Source organism: Panicum virgatum, chromosome 5N (assembly GCF_016808335.1).
Source record: "Panicum virgatum strain AP13 chromosome 5N, P.virgatum_v5, whole genome shotgun sequence".
Lineage (NCBI taxonomy): Eukaryota > Viridiplantae > Streptophyta > Magnoliopsida > Poales > Poaceae > Panicum > Panicum virgatum.
This window is the reverse complement of record NC_053149.1, coordinates 63,201,420-63,218,390: the sequence shown is the minus strand read 5'-3', so window position 1 is coordinate 63,218,390 and position 16,971 is coordinate 63,201,420.

Here is a 16,971-nt window from a genome sequence, read left to right as displayed (position 1 = left end):
ATCTAGCAAGCGTTCGAGCTTATAACGCAATATATGTTCCCGATTTACTACTTCTTAGGATATATTTTGTCTCCGACATTCCTTTAATTCCTTCTTCACCTTACTGATTCTCCTCTCCAATTCTCCCAGAACATTCCAATCCCACTCCCACAACTCACCTAAAACTCTCTTTTGCACATCCATCAATGAGCTATCCCCTTTGCTATGTGCCTTCACCCACGCTTCCTCCACCCGAGTTGCACAATCCTCCTCTTCCAGCCACCTGGCTTCAAACTTAGGTAAAGCTTCCATCCGCCCTCTCCACTCCCTACTATCTCTGCTTCCAACATCAATAATTATGGGTCTATGATCTGAGTGCCTGGGATCCCCATTTGTTACCTTCACTAGAGGGAAAATCCTTCGCCAATCACTACTTGCAACAGCCCTATCAAGTCTCTCCTTTATGAACCAGGCCGCTACATGGTGATTATTGCACCAGGTAAAAGGATCACCAACAAACCCCAAATCCTGAAGGTCACAATCCTCCAAGGCTGAGCGGAATTTTTGCATACTCACCTCTGGCCTCGAAGGGCCTCCCTCCTTTTCACACCCAAATAATATCTCATCCCCACTACACAGCCATGGCATGTCATATTTTTTATTCAAGATACGCAATAGCTCCCATGTATTATCTTTCTCGTCACTCCTTGATTCCCCATATATGCCTATAAATCTCCATTGTAACCCATCATCCTCCATTACCACACTGTCAATGTGATACTCTGATAAGCTTTTGACAGTAACAACAACCTCTCTTTTCCAAAACAGAGCTAAGCCACCGCTAGAACCTTTACTATCCACCGTCACCATATTAGGCATTTCCAACTTCCATCTTAACCATTCCATCCATCTACCATCATGCTTAGTTTCTGCCAAAAAAAAGGATATCAGGGGCCTCCCACTTCTGGACATCCAGAAGCCCTCGAATTGACGGGCCATTCCCCAATCCCCGGTAATTCCATGTTATTAGCCTCATTTTTGCTCGCGAGGCTGCTCCAGCAGCCCCGCAATCTCATTTTTTATTTTCTTAGAGCTCTCGGAAACCGTACTATTACCCCTCCATTCTGTTCCCAAATTTGTCTCTGGTCCCCTTGGCACTAAGGCCTTTGGGGGCGCCTCCAAAGTTCCCAGCATATAACCTTCCTCTTCCACTGAAACGTTCTTCATCAGGCTCTCATCGGACTTATGTTTTTTTGTGCTGTTAGAGTCTTGCTTGTCCCTTGCTGAAGCCTCCTCCAGAATTATATCATTGAAAGGCCTGTCGGTAATATGGAGCATCTGATTTCTATTTGGTGAAGGCGTTGTGGTGCCATCAACAACTATATCTCCCTGTTTGTGATCTCCATCACTGTCATCACTTCTCCTCGTAGTAGACCTCTTAGAATTAGAACTGCCCCAGCCTCCTGAAGAACTGCTTTTCCTAACTGAGATATCTCCCTGAACGTCCCAATCAGCCTGACTCTTTGCTCTCCTCTCCTCAGCTGCTCGGAGTTTTTCACTATATGGAAGGCGGCCATTTTCGTCACGAATGGCAGGCTTCGGACATTCAATCTCTGAGTGGCCAATAATACCACATGAGAAGCAGAAGAAAGGCCACCTCTCGTACACTACATCATACCATTCTCTCCTTTGTCTCCTAGATGAATAAACTGAAACACCTCGCGGCAGTGGCTCATTTAACGGGATTATTATCCTTGCTCTTAAATCTTTTCCAACCGCCTTCTTGTGATTATCAACATATATTTTCAGTACTTTTTTCCCAATCATATCTGCCAATGCAAAGCCCCACTTTTCATCCCTAAGCCCAAAAGTCAAATCCAAGATTCTGACCCATATAGCCAATTCATCAAATGACACATCGCTTGGGCGCAAATCATAACTAAAATCCTGTAGAATCGCAACCTGCCGACCCCAATGTTGCCGACCAATATACCATGGGGATCCATCCAGGGCTCTGTTCTTATCTATCTCCGATTCAAATTCAGCAATAAACAAGTTATCTCCCACCATTCTTATCACTAATCCTTTTGGGTTTCCCCATTCTGGTTTCATAGCTGAAACAATAGTTTGCAGCTGAACAGGATTAGGTGCAAGAATTTTCCCAATAATCGCATAATTCTCCACAGCAAAATCTGGATCTATAGCGTCTTCCAGGACTAAAGTTTCCTTATCTTTTGCAGTCAAATTGAGCTTACCAAACAAATCTGAGACTTGCTCCTCCACCTCCTGATATTGCTCTTTCGAATTTTTTCTATCCCTTCTTCCAGCTCCAGGAGCCGGAATAGATCCCTCTCCCGCCTCCAGGATTGTAAAATCCTTCCCCATTCCTTGCTTCCGAGCCATTAGCTTACTCACCACCAGGACAGAAGATCTAACCAAGGACGGGTACCGATGCTAGGATCACCCCTTGTTCGTCCCGAATCAGATCCCAGTCTACTAGTGGGAGTTCGCAGAGGATTGACCCGAAGCACAACTAAACTACAGGCAAACTCTATTCCTGAACCAAGCAGCACGCCCCAGAATGGGAGTCTGCAGAGCTTCCTCCAATCTCCTTTGTCGTGGTGTGGCAAACTACAGCCGGATGGCGGAATGCATCGGCCTAAGCCCAGAGGGTGAGTACTCGGGGGTTTGCTAGGATTAGTTCGATCTCGCTCAAGAACACGATGAACACAGCAGGTTTAGAGTGGTTCGGGCCGCCGGAGCGTAATACGCTACGTCCACTGTGCGTTGTATTGCCTTGCCTCGAGAGAGTCTGCGAGAGGTTGGTGCTGAGTCCAGCGTGTGTCTGTGTGCACTCTTGAGAGCTTGTCGTGTACAGCGAGCGCATCCCTTTTATATCTCAAGGGGGGCGCGTACATGGCCATTGGGTCCCCGACAGGTGGGCCCAAATGGTACAGAATAAAATAACATATTGTTCATACATTATGGCGTTGCAGGCGAAGGAGATCTCTCTCCTGAATTTCCTTGCCTGCTCCTGGAATCCCCCGTTCAGCATGTCCAGGTGTTGTCTTGTCGAAACGGCGCCAGGCATAGCTAGCGGCGTCGCCTGCCACGTAGCTGAACGGGCCGTGTAGCTTGCGGCGTAGGCGGCATGATGGAAAAGTGCCGTGCCGTCGTATCCAATTAATGCGGCAGATGGGCTCTGCGCGGGTGCTGCGCGGGCGGCTGCACTGTGTACCTCGGTAAAACGCGGTCTACAGTGAGGCCTGATAAAGGCTGCCCCGCGTGCCGCGGCGGCAGAGCACGCCTCAACCACCCGCATTGAATGCAGTGGGTGGGCGAGTCTTCCAGCGGAAGACTCGCGCCGCGCTCGCGCCTGCGGGACACGCGGCGGCTCCGGACCTCCCCCGTCGATATGCGCGTGGGAGGTCCGGATAGACGCGGGGAGGTCCCGGATCCCTATGGGGGGTCCGGGCCCTCGGCTGTTGGGTCGGACCTTCCCTCCCTCAGGGGCACGTGGCGTCACCGGACCCGTCCCAGAGCAGGGAGCGGGTCCGGGGCCGTTGGCCTGGCGAGATGAGAACCTGACGCGTGGAGCCTGGCTACTCCGCCCCTCATGGCGTAGTTACGGATGACTGCGCGAGTCTTATCTTATTGCAGTAGGAGTGGGTATCCCTGCTACAAGGTACCGACATCCTTCAATCTCGTGGGAGAGAGAAGCGGAGACGAGGAAAATCGCCTCTCTCTACCGTTCAACTGCACGCAGAGCTTTGCTATAGGTACGTAGTAGCACCGCTATAGACTATAGCGCGAAACCATGGAAACGTGGGTGGTCCCTAGGAACAGGATAAGAACACGATCGTAAGCAAACGAACAGCACCAGCCGTGTGCGAGCAGCGCCTTGCATTAAAATTTTTGAGGTTAGATTTAGTTAACAAACAAGGTAGAAACGAAGTGCTCTAGCTCTCCAGTGATGCATCCCGTTTCCCTCCCTGCAATTTCAGATTTCGACGTGCGTTTCCAGTTGCAAAACAAGTGGGCAGTTCATGTGACGAACTGATGATCGAGAGTTCTCTTATAGTTCTGGACTTCGTAGCATCATAAAACTGTGCAAGTTTTTTAAATAGAGTATGGAAGTTCAAAAAAGGGCGAAAACTATGTGCACAGTGCCCTGCTATTTTAGATTAGGAGCTCGTAGTTTTATTGGAATGTGAATGTTTGCTGCTATTTTCGAGATCGGTAACGGTCGATCGCCGTTGTGCTGTGGGCTCTAAACGGACCCGTTTTAGGCGGGTAAACAAATTGAAGGTGACAGAGCCTTTCGCCGGCGTTCTTTGTTTTCTCGAATGGGCTCATAGCTCTTTTTTTTTAAGGATATACAGGCTCATCTCATAGCTGACAGCCTGACATCTCCAATGGGCTATTTTCTAAAAAAAATCTCCTGTGGCCCATATTTTCCGTCTCCTAAGGAAAATGTGGGCCGGTGGACCTATTTTGTCATTTTGTTTCCTGTCATATCCTTCTGGTCACTTCGTTGTTGGTTGCTTCGGGTTGTCAGCATTCCTTAAGGCGCCAGATCTCGTTTATCTGCGATAGATTGTTTGGATGTTCAACAATTCAAGTGTGTGTAGATTTTTTTCAGTGCGCCAAATGTTGCCAAGGTTGTTTTGAAACTGTACGTGGCTTCTTCGTCGAGCTGCGGTTCGGCTTCAAGTCACAAGTTCGTCGTTCTTAGCGTCGGGCGGTGGCTCCGACTGCCAGCAAAGAAGATGGCCGGGAATGCTTCACAAGGACTTGGATGCATTTTCTCTTTCTTTAGGGATGTTGTTATAAGCAGTGAATGTAAAAGTTTATATCAATAAAGAAATACAACCTGGTTTCTAAAAAAACAATTGGCACTATTAAAAAAAATTCATGCTATTGACGCAGAATTGGTCAACACACAAGCGCTAGAACGCGCGGATCGCAACGATCAGATCACCAGCGAGAAAACTCGGCGACCGGTTAGACCGGTCGGACGCAGAAAGTCCTGCGAAACCTAGAACCTCAAACTCGGGGGACCCCGTCGGAGCTCGAAGATCTAGGGTTGTCTTGGAGTCGGCAGGCCACCCAAGACGCTCTTGAACGCCGTCGAGACGAGCAAAGAACATCACGAGGTTGGAAAAGCTAGGGTTTGAGAAACAACAACAACAACAACATAGCTTTTTTTCCCAAGCAAGTTTGGGTAGACTAGAGATGAAACCCGAAAGAAATAAGTTCAAGGTTCAGGCACATTGATAGCTAGTCTCCAAACGCTACTATCCAAAGCTATCTCTTTAGAGATATTCCAATCCTTAAGGTCTCTATTGACCGACTCATCCCACGTCAGTTTAGGTCTACCTCTACCCTCTTTATATTATCGACCCGCTCAAGAACCCCATTACGCACGGGCGCCTCAGGAGGCCTTCGTTGGACATGTCCAAACCATCTCAGCCGATGCTGGGTAAGTTTCTCCTCAATTGGTGCCACCCCGACCCAATCCCGAATAACTTCGTTCCGGACTCTATCCCTCCTTGTGTGCCCGCAAAACCACCTCAACATCCGCATCTCTGCTACACTCAGTTGCTGGATATGTCGCCTTTTTGTAGGCCAATATTCAGCACTGTATAACATCGCCGGACGAATTGTTATCCTATAGAATTTGCCTTTTAGCTTTTGTGGCACCCTCTTGTCGCAAAGGATGCCAGAAGCTTGCCGCCATTTCAACCAGCCAGCTGAAATTCTATGCCTAACATCTTCATAAATATCGCCATTCTTTTGTAGCACCGATCCTAAATACCGAAAAGCATTCTTCTAGACCAACACTTGCCCATCTAGACTAACGTCTCCCCCCTCATGCCTAGTCGCGCTGAAATCGCACATCATGTACTCGGTCTTGTTCCTACTAAGTCTGAACCCTTTCGACTCTAACGTGCGTCTCCACAGCTCTAACTTCCTATTAACACTGCCCTACTCTCGTCAACTAGCACCACATCATCAGCAAAGAGCATACACCAAGGGATCTCACCTTGTATATCCCTTGTGACCTCATCCATCACTAAAGCAAATAAATAAGGGCTCAATGCTGACCCCTGGTGTAGGCCTATGTTAATAGGAAAGTCAGTGGTGTTGCCATCACATGTCCGGATAAATGTCGTCGCATCCTTGTACATATCCTTAATGAGGGTAATGTACTTAGTTGGGACTTTGTGCTTCTCCAAGGCCCACCACATGACATTTTTCGGTACTTTATCATATGCCTTCTCAAGGTCAATGAAGACCATGTGCAAGTCCTTCTTCTGCTCCCTATATCTCTCCATCAACTGTCGTATTAAGAAAATCGCCTCCATGGTTGACCTTCCAGGCATGAACCCAAATTGGTTTTGGGTCACACTTGTTACTCTTCTTAGGCGATGCTCGATAACCCTCTCCCAAAGCTTCATCGTATGGTTCATCAGCTTAATCCCATGGTAGTTAGTACAACTTTGAACATCGCCCTTGTTTTTGAAGATAGGTACTAATATACTTCTCCTCCATTCTTCCGGCATCTTGTTTGATCGAAAAATGAGATTAAAAAGCTTAGTTAACCATACCATTGCTCAATCGACGGAAAATAATGGATTGATTGATTCGATTGGGTAGAAGGACCTCAATTGACGGTGGTCTTTATATTTATAGGCCGGAGAGGACGTACCCCTTCCAAATCGGGTTACAAACGGACTCTTCAAATCAGATCTAACCTGATTCGGATTACACAGGACCAGACCGGTCAGACCTGTCGGTCTTCGGCAGTTGCCAATTTTGGCTGCCAACATATGCCCCCTGCATTTTAGTGAGCTTTTGCAAGCCAAAAAGCAAGTACCAGAAGCTAGCCTAGTTATATGAATTTACACAGAAAATACAAAGCTAAAAATAATGCTAAGTAAGATACTCTATACCGGCCGTCTTCGTCTTCAAGCGTCTTGCCACACACTGGGATAGTATTTCTTCAAGTATCTTCCATTAAGAGCCCTTGAAAGACATTCTCCTTGCATCGTCTCCACCATATAAGAATTGCCGAAGATAACCTTGATGATCCTGTACGGTCATTCCCAACTTGGAGACCACTTGCCGAATTTATTGCTCTTTGTCCCAAGAGGCAATATTGTCTTCCAAACCAGCTCACCAACCTGAAAGGATTTGGCTCTTACCTTCTTGTTGTAAGCTATAGCTACCCGAAACTTGTCCTTCTCAATTTCATTCAAAGTTTGCAACCGCTTGTCGCTTACTTCATCAATATTGTCCATCATCAAGTCATAATAATCAACAATGGTAAGATCATTTTGTTTAGCCAATCTATAAGCGTCCAGATTCATCTCAACGGGCAAAACGGCCTCTTGACCATATACAAGCTTAAAAGGAGTAACCTTAGTAGCACCATGTCTAGATATACGATGAGCCCACAATGCTTCAAATAATACCTCATGCCACCTTCTGGGATTCTCTTCTATCTTCTTCTTGATAAGCTTTATCAAGACCTTATTACTAAACTCAGTCTGACCATTGGCCTAAACATAGTATGGAGATGAATTGAGTATCTTAATCTTATAAGATTCGGCAAAACAACGTACCTCCTTTGAAATAAAAGACGAACCTTGATTCATTGTCAAAGTCTGAGTAATGCCGAGTCTATGAATAAATGCTATGTAATAAACTCAATAACCTCCCGATGTGTCATATTCTTCAAAGGAACCGCTTCGGTCCACTTAGTGAAGTAATCCATAGCAACCAATACGAAACGATGTCCCTTTGAAGAAAGGGGATTAATCTGACCAATAAAATCTAACCCCCAACCTCTAAACAACCATGGCTTGATTATAGGATGCAATAACGCAGCGGGCACCAACTGAACATTACCAAACCGCTGACATTCTTCACACACCTTGTAATATCTAAAACAATCCACCATTATAGTCGGCCCATAAAAACCAGCTCTCCTAAGTAACCACTTCATTTTAGGAGCCGATTGATGTGTACCACAGATGCCTTCGTGAACTTCTCCTATAGCAACACGGGCCTGATCAGAATCTAAACACTTGAGAAGTACATCTTCGGCGATCCGATGATAAAGCTCATTGTCGATCAAAATATACTTATATGCCAAATGCCGAATATTCCTTTATACACTATGACCAGGGTCTTTTAAATATGCCACAATAGGCACCCTCAAGTTAGCAACCTCGGCCTTCCCTTTGGAATTAGAAGAATCGACCGACTCGCTATTTTCAGCAGTCAGACCGGTCTGGGTGGTCAGACCGGTCGGAGCATCCGGTCTGACCGGTCCGTCCAGAACCAGCAACTCGGCTGTTGCTCGCATCGGCTTTCTCATGTTAAAATACTTCTTAGTAACATCGTAGCCAGATGCTTGCTGAGCCAGAGCATTTGCCTTCTTATTATTATCTTTTGGAATATGTCGAATTACGAACTCATCGAAACAAGAGATAATATCAAGGCATCTATCAAGATATGCATTTAAAGATTCGTTATAACATTGGCATACCTTAAATACTTGCTGCACCACCAGAAGTGAATCACCATAAGCTTCCACATGTTTAACGCCCATTGATTCCAAAAACTCCAAGCCAAATAGAAGTGCTTTATATTCAACTTGATTATTCGTGCGCTCTTCTTCCAATCGATTTGAGAACTCAAAAACAGTACCACTCGGAGAAATTAGAACGGCAACAATCCCTTGTCCATCATCACAAGCCGATCCGTCAAAGAACAACTTCCATGGTGTGCAAGTAACATAGCCGACTTCTAAATCATGCTCATCATTTATACGATATTCAACAATGAAATCCGCTACAATTTGGCCTCTAACAGCTCTTAAAGACTCATAGGCCAAATCATATTCAACAAGTGCATAAGCCCACTTTTCGATTCTTCCACTCAAAATCGGCTTTTGTAGCATATGCCTAATAACATCAGCTTGACAAGTAACTATGCAAGTACTTGATAAAAGATAATGCCTCAACTTGGTACAAGTATAGTATAATGATAAGCACAATTTCTCAATAAATGTATATCTTGTCTCAGCATCAATAAGTCGTCGGCCAACATATGTGATAACATACTCCTTTTCTTCGATTTTTTGAGTCAAAACAGCACCAATAACTTGTCTTCTGCAGCCACATAAAGTCTAAAAGGAATACCTCTTTTAGGCATCTTGAGAACCGGTGGTGAAGACAAATATTTCTTGATCTTCTCAAAAGTCTCTTGTTGTTCTGCTCCCCAAGTAAATTCAGCTTCATTCTTTAACTGAAGAATAGGAGTAAAAGCATCTATCTTTCCGGACAAATTAGATATAAATCTTCTCAAATAATTAACTTTGCCCTGAAATTTTTGCAAGTCTTTCTTGCAAGCAGGAGCCTCCACTTTCTTCATGGCTTCAATTCTTTTTGGATCAATCTCTATGCCCTTCTCATGAATAATGAAGCCTAAAAACTTCCCAGCCGATACACCAAAAGCACACTTGAGCAGGTTCATCTTCAATCCATATTGACGCATCCTCTCAAGAGAAATTCTTAAATCAGCCAAATGATGACTCAAACCGGCCGATTTAATCACAATATCATCAATATAAACTTCTAATATAATGACAATCAAATCATGGAAGATCAAATTCATAGCCCTTTGATAAGTAGCACCAGCATTCTTCAAACCAAAAGTCATGACAACCCACTCAAATAAACCAACGAAACCAGGACATCTAAAGGCCGTTTTAGACGTATCTTCTTCAGCCATAAAGATTTGATTATAACCCACATTACCATCAAGAAAACTGATAACACGATATTCAGAAGCCTCATTGATCAACATATCGGCTATAGGCATAGAATATTCATCTTTAGGAGTAGATTTATTAAGATTTCTAAAATCAATGCATACTCTAATCTTGCATGAATCTTTCTTCTCAACGGGCACAATATTAGAGATCCACTCCGCATAACGACAAGACTGAATAAATCCAGCATCTAATAAATGATTGATTTCTTCTTTTATTCGGTCATACATAACAGGATTAAAACGCCTAGAAGGTTGTTTATAAGGTCTAAAACCGGCCTTTATCAGTAGCTGATGCTCAACCAAATCACAACTCAAACCAGGCATCTCAGAGTATTCACATGCAAAACAATCGACATATTCTTTTAATAACTTTATTAAATCAGCTTTACAATCATCCGATAAGTTTGCATTTACAAAAGTCGGCCTAGGAATATAACCATCTCCAATATCAACTTTTTTTAATGGATCAGCCGACGTAAAACCTTGGCCTAATTTATCAACATCACCGAAGTCCTCAATGGCCTCGCACATATCGTTCGCCTTGTCCTGATAGTGCTCGATACGCTGCTGCAGCCAGTCTGCGCTGGGCTGGTCTGACCAGTCTGATACACCGGTCTGACCTGTCGGCCGGTCTGACCGGTCAAAGGTAGCGGTCTGATCGGTCGGCTCTGTATTGTCGCCCTGTTGCATCATAGAAGTAAATGCAGCCGATTTTCCATTGGCTTTAAGACTGCAGACACAAAACCTTCCTTGGTGCAACTGATCAAATCATAATCGGTCAAGTCCAGGCCCGATAAGCACTTGATGTGATCATGCGCACCAATGAGCTCGGAATCAACAGTTCCAATGAAAAAAGAGGTATCACCATGCACAACCTCAACCTCATCGCTGATCCATGAAATAAGAATCTGATGCAAGGAAGATGGCACACATTGATTGGCATGAATCCAATCACGTCCAAGAATGAGGTTGAAATTACCTTGCACCTCGAAGACGAAGAATGCCGTAGCAACCGTCTTGCTTCCAACGGTCAACTCCATCGAAGCAACCCCCTTGGCACCAATGGGATCACCTCCTCCAACGCCGCTGACCATCATGTTCGTCTTGATCAATTCTTCGTCCGTCCTGTCAAGCTTCTTGTAAAGTGAATAGGGCATCAAGTTCACAATTGCCCCACTATCCACAAGCAAACGAGAAATTGGCTTTCCATTGATGTGCCCCCTCACGTAGAGAGCCTTCAAATGATTATCTGAATCCTTGGGCTTCTTAAATATAGCTTCGCGGGGCCCAAAGTCCAGATGTGCGGTCTCCTCCTCCGGAATCGCCCAATAGTCGTTAGAGAAACGCACAAAGTTGATTTCCACGTTCGTGCATTCCGGAGAAGCCTCATAATCCACAAACTCCTCGTCCACTGCTGTAGAAGAAGTTGCTGTAACCTCTGATGCGCCAGGAGCCAAAGGGGAAATACTTTCTTCGGCTTTCTGCTCAGGTTCAGGGTCGACCGGTCTGATCGGTTGCTCTGAGCGGTCAGACCGGTCCGGGACACCGGTCAGACTGGTCGGCTAGAGCGGTCCAACCGGTCCTGTGGACTTGTCAACTGCCATGATCTGCCACACCTTGCCCTGAGGGATCATTGTCTGTACTTGTCGAACTGCTCATCCCTCAACTTCTCCGCCTCTTTTTCCTTCTGTTCTTGGCGGCGAAGACGCTGCAACCTCCTTTTCTGAGTATGGGTCAACCCTGGTGGGCACCACCTAGGCTGAAAGTACTTCTCCTTGTCCTGGTCCTTGCGGTTGCTACTACTGCCTCATGATCATTGGCCAACACAAGCTTCTGAGAAACATTGACCGGTTTCTCAATGATCACCGGTCCCTTTTGTGCATCTTGAGTTTTACCTTTTCCGTCTTCAATTTGCACAACTTTAGCAGCTGGAGCCTTCTCAGAATCAACTTGCATTGGCACTGGTTCATCCTTCTTTTCTTTGACATGATATTTTAGGCGAACTGGACGAACTTGGGCCGGCCTCTGCTGAGACCGGTCGGCGTAGACCGGTCTGACCGATTCGGGGTTCTGCCCCTGACCAGATTGGTGTTGTCCCAATCGGTCATGAACCGGCTGCTTCAACCTGTCAAACATAGGTCCTCTGGAGCTTCCCTCCCCCTGGAAGTGTGGTGGATATGGCATCGGATAGCATTGCATCCAAAATCCCCCATTCTTCCATGCAGGAAACTGAGAATCCGACGCCGGTGGAGCCCATGGAATTGTAGCATACATCGGTTGCATCTGCTGAGGAGGGAACAAGGTAACCATATCATCCCTGCGCTTGCTTGATTCTCCCCTAAGAGATGAAGGTGCGCCTTGACGCTGAGGTGACCTCGGTCTCTTTTTTATGTGCCGATCGTTTCGAACGGCCTTTGAGTATTTGTTCAACAGTTGGCCAAAGGTAGACTTCTGCTTTGCGAGTTTGCCCTGCACCTTTGGCTGATTAGTCCTCCATGTACCCACTTCCGGACGTTTAGGCTTAAACGTTCGGGGCTGACCACCTGGGCGGTCTGACTGGCCGCCAGGATTAGTCTGACCAGTCTAACTGGTCGGAGAAACAGGTTTGACCGGTCTCGGCTGAGCAGCAGACCGGTCGCCTGAAGAAGAATCTCCTTGTCCCCCCCCCCCCCCCCGAGTGTACGAGGCTTAAGTATGATCCTCAGATTCTTCTTCCCCTCAGGAGTCTTCTCCTGAATTACCTCGCTGTCTAGAATCCTGTTATCAACAGTCAACAGCCTATCATCACCAATGATCACATTCTTGCCTTTTGCTCCTTTGGCTTGATCCGGCCGAATCAGCACCTTTGCATTGTTAAGATCAATGGTGTGGACTGGGAACGGAGTTTTATCTATTCTTCATCTCCGGAAAGGCCAATCATCCTTCATTTATGGCCGATTGCACCTGTCGACGAAACACATTACAATCATTAGTTGCATGAGATGAAGAATTATGAAATTTATAATAAGCACGCCACTTTAGCTCCTCAAGCGGCGGTATAACATGAGTAATCTTTAAATGCCCAAGTCGTAATAATTCATCAAAAATACGATCGCACTTGGACACATCAAAAGTAAATTTCATCTCCTCCTGCCGATTTCTTTGAGTCGGCTTAAGAGATGTGCAAGTAGATGGTTTGGCCGAGGCGGGCCAAACAAACTCAGTAGTATATACCTCTTTATCCTCATCGTCCGATGAATCGGAATCATATTCATCAATATGTGTGTTTGAACGATGAGACTTGTAGGTATCTTTTTCTTTTTTAAACTTTGTCTCTTGGCTCAAAGCTCTCGCCTGAAGCTGATTTATAGAATAAAAACTCGAACCATCAAGCTTTTCTCTATAACTAGAACGCAAACCCGCAAGCGCCAAATCGACCAAATCCTTTTTAGAAAGCGACAAATTAAAGCATCGATTTTTAATATCTTGAAATCTTTTAAAGTACTCATAGATAGATTCATCTCTACCCTGTATAACCGATGTCAAATCCGTCAACTTAGTTTCCTTATCCCCACTATAAAAATGATCATGAAACTTTTACTCTAATTCGTCCCAAGAACGAATCGAGTTAGGGGCTAACGACGAAAAAAAAAAAAACATTCCAGTCAAAGACAAAGAAAACATGCGAACGCACAAAGACTTGCTAGAACCAGCTTCCCCAAGTTGAGCGATATATTGGCTAATATGCTCCCAAGTGGACCGGTTATCATCACCGCTAAACTTGACAAAATCGGGAACACGCCAACTAGCGGGGTAAGGAATTAAATCGAAAGCATCAACATACGGCCTACGATATAGCCGACTCTTACCCGCAACAAAACCAAATTTTTCTTTAAACATATCGGCCAGATCTTCCTTCACCCTAGCAAGATCGGCCTCATAGTTGCCATAGATGTTTGGTCGAAATGATGTGTCGCAGGATCAATAGTGGACATCGTTTGTACGACATACTGTGGATTAGCCTTAAACCAATCATCCCAAACATCTTTGGGCAACGGTGGAGGAAACGGGGGTTCACCGTATGACTTCGTAGTATACGGCGGCACAAAATCCGCCAATTCTTGCTCCTGGCTATAATCAGCCGAAGTAGGAAGAGGCGCGAGTTGTAGCTGTGAAGCAGAACCGAGCACCATGGCACCGGTCTGAGTAACCGGTTTGACCGGTCCGCCCGACGAGGCACCGATCTGACCGGTCGGAGCGACCGATTTGACTGGTTCGGCCCTGGACGGCCGAACTGAGCCTGGCGGGGGTGTCTGTCCTGCGAAGAAATTCGGCGGCATACCATACTGATAATTCTCTGTTGGTGCGGCCGAAAGACTAGGATTAGGGATAAAATTGGAATAATCATTGATAGGTTTCATACCCTTATTTTGTAGACTCAAATCCAAAAGTAAATATTGCGTATGATTTTGTGACTGTTCGAATGTACCCAAAAAGCCCTCAGCAAACTGCTTATTGGAATCGAAGGTAAAACTTACCTCATTTAGAGTGGAAGCAGATGAAGCAGCAGCTATAGCCGTAGCAGATGGGTTCAGCGGTGGCGGTGTGAATGTGGGCATGACGAACTTGTCCTTCTCGAACACGTCTTGCTGAGTCTTCCCAAAGCATACAAGCAGTCTCTTCTTGTCCTCCTCCTGCTCCTTCTGGAGCGCATCCTGGAATTGCTTGCGGCTCTCCTCAGGTATCTCTTTATACTTGATCTCGATAGGAGTGGAATCTACCTTGGAGGGGTCAATCTTTTCACCGGCCATAGCGTCCGATAAACTCATATCTTTTCCCAGCAGAGTCGCCAAAAAGTATGTTGACGCAGAATTGGTCGACACACAAGTGGTAGAACGCGCGGATCGCAACGATCAGATCACCAGCGAGAAAACCTGGCGACCGGTCAGACCGGTCGCACCAACCGGTCAGACCGGTTGGACGCAGAAAGTCCCGCGAAACCTAGAACCTTAAGCTCGGGAGAGAACCCGTCGGAGCTCGAAAATCTAGGGTTGTCTTGGAGTCGGCAGGCCATCCAAGACGCTCTTGAACGCCGTCGAGACGAGCAAAGAACAACACGAGGTTAGGAAAGCTAGAGTTTGAGAAAAAAGAAGAAAACTAAGAATCACCCATTTGTACCCGTACCTAATCCTGTCCAAGCTGAGAGCTCGTGGACCTTTACCCCCAAAATCACTGAAGACTGGTGCGGTCAGGAGTCAGGACGTCAGGTCAGAGGCTGTTGATTAAACAGCGCTGAAGATACGATCCGAATGCCTTTTCCCTGACGCCCGGCAAGATTCGGCGTGCGTGAACGACCAATAGAGGCTCGCTGTAGGCAAAGGATCTCTGCCTCTGCGGTGGGGCTCTCACGGTCGGTCCACCGGCGGCGGCATCGTCGTCGACCTCCACCCCACTATTGGTGGCCCGAAGCGTGCGACTTTGCTCGTACGGTCCAAGGATGGCGGCGGGCGCGGGTTTGGGGCGGATATCCGTGGATTTCGGATTTGCGGGTTTCGAGTTTGGATTTAATCTTCACCCGAGGGTTTGCGGGTTCGGATACCCAAAATATTTTGGGTTTGGTGTGGATTTTAAAATATTCCCGCGGAGCTTCATTGGGCCTCCGAAAACAGACAGTCCAATAGAAACCCAACTAATAACCCTAACTATATAAGCCTAGAAACTCTATCCCCACCCTCACCCACCCACCCCATCAGGCCCCTGGCCGCCACCTGACAGTCTGCCTCACCCATCCCGGCATCCCACCCGAGGCCGTGGCGGAGGCGACCTGCATCCCGGCCAGCCGACGGCGGAGGCGGCTCGCATCGCGCTCGCGCAGGGACGGAGGCCGGCCGCATCCGCCCCGCAGGAGGCTGGCCGCACCCCGCGGCGCACAGCGGAGGACTGGAGCTCGAAGGCCGGCCGCACCCCGCCCAGCACGAAGGTTGCCGTCCGACCGCATCCCGCCCGTCGAGCTCAGGAGCAGGAAAAATGTTCGGGTTTTGGATTATCCCTCGGTTTTTGGGTATCCGCGGGTTTCGGTTGTGGGGATAGATTTCAACCCGAATTGGAGTTCGGGGCGGGTTCGGATTTTAAATTCGGGTTTCGGGTGCCCAGACACTCCACTCGAACCAAACCCGAACCGTTGCCATCCTTAGTATGGTCTGGCGGGGGCGGAATCCCGCATGTTCCCATCGCTATCTCTCGCGCTCGGGGCCAATGCTGGACCGGCCGCCGATGGTGGCGCTGGGTCCGGCGGGCGAAATCGACGGCTGTCCCGTCGTCGCTCGCCGGGGAAAGTGGTAGTGGGTTCGTGGCTATGCCGAAATTGTAGTTTTTGATAACCGTAATTGTAGTTTTTGATAACGTACAGTGGCTCTACGTTTTGGGGTCCGAAAGCGGCGTCCTTTTCTGTGCTACTGCTAGATATCATTCGCACTACGCGTAGGCTGGTACTCCTGCTAATGGGGCGGGGCTTGATGGATTTTTTGGGTGGGTTTTAATACGGGTACTATTGGATGGGTGGAAACGGGTGACACTATGAAATGAGTTGGGGCGGGTTGGGTTGACGACATAGACGGGTTGGGACGGGTTGGGGCGCTATGGTAGTAGATCGGCATGTAAGTCGCATATCATCTTCCATCGTGACTTCGGGTTGGGGCGGGTTGGGGCATTGGGCCGACGGGGTGGGTCGGGGCGGGTGGTAGTTAAGACTCTTGAAATATGGGTAGGAGCGGATTTGGGGTGGGTTCAACCCCGTTAGCAGACGTATAGGCTGGATCCGCCTGATATGTGCAAAACGCATGGTGGTGGTAGGCTTTGGCCGGCTGGTGACTGTAGTTGAGTTGGAGAAGAACCCTATTTACGTCGCTTCAAAAAGAACCAAACGAAAATTGGACTCAGCTACAAAGATGATATATGTGCAAGCTTAACCGTGAAGGATTCCAGACCCCGAAGCTCCCGTTCCCCGTACGCGTCTGCCGGGTGGGGGGACGGAACGCACGGCACGGCAGTACGACACGGCGCGTCGCGGAGGTCGGCGGCTCATCATTGCTCGGTGGCCGGCGTGGGCAAAGCAGCGGGGACGGGTGGGGAGCCCTGCCCTGCCGCTCGCCGCGAGGGAACGCACGC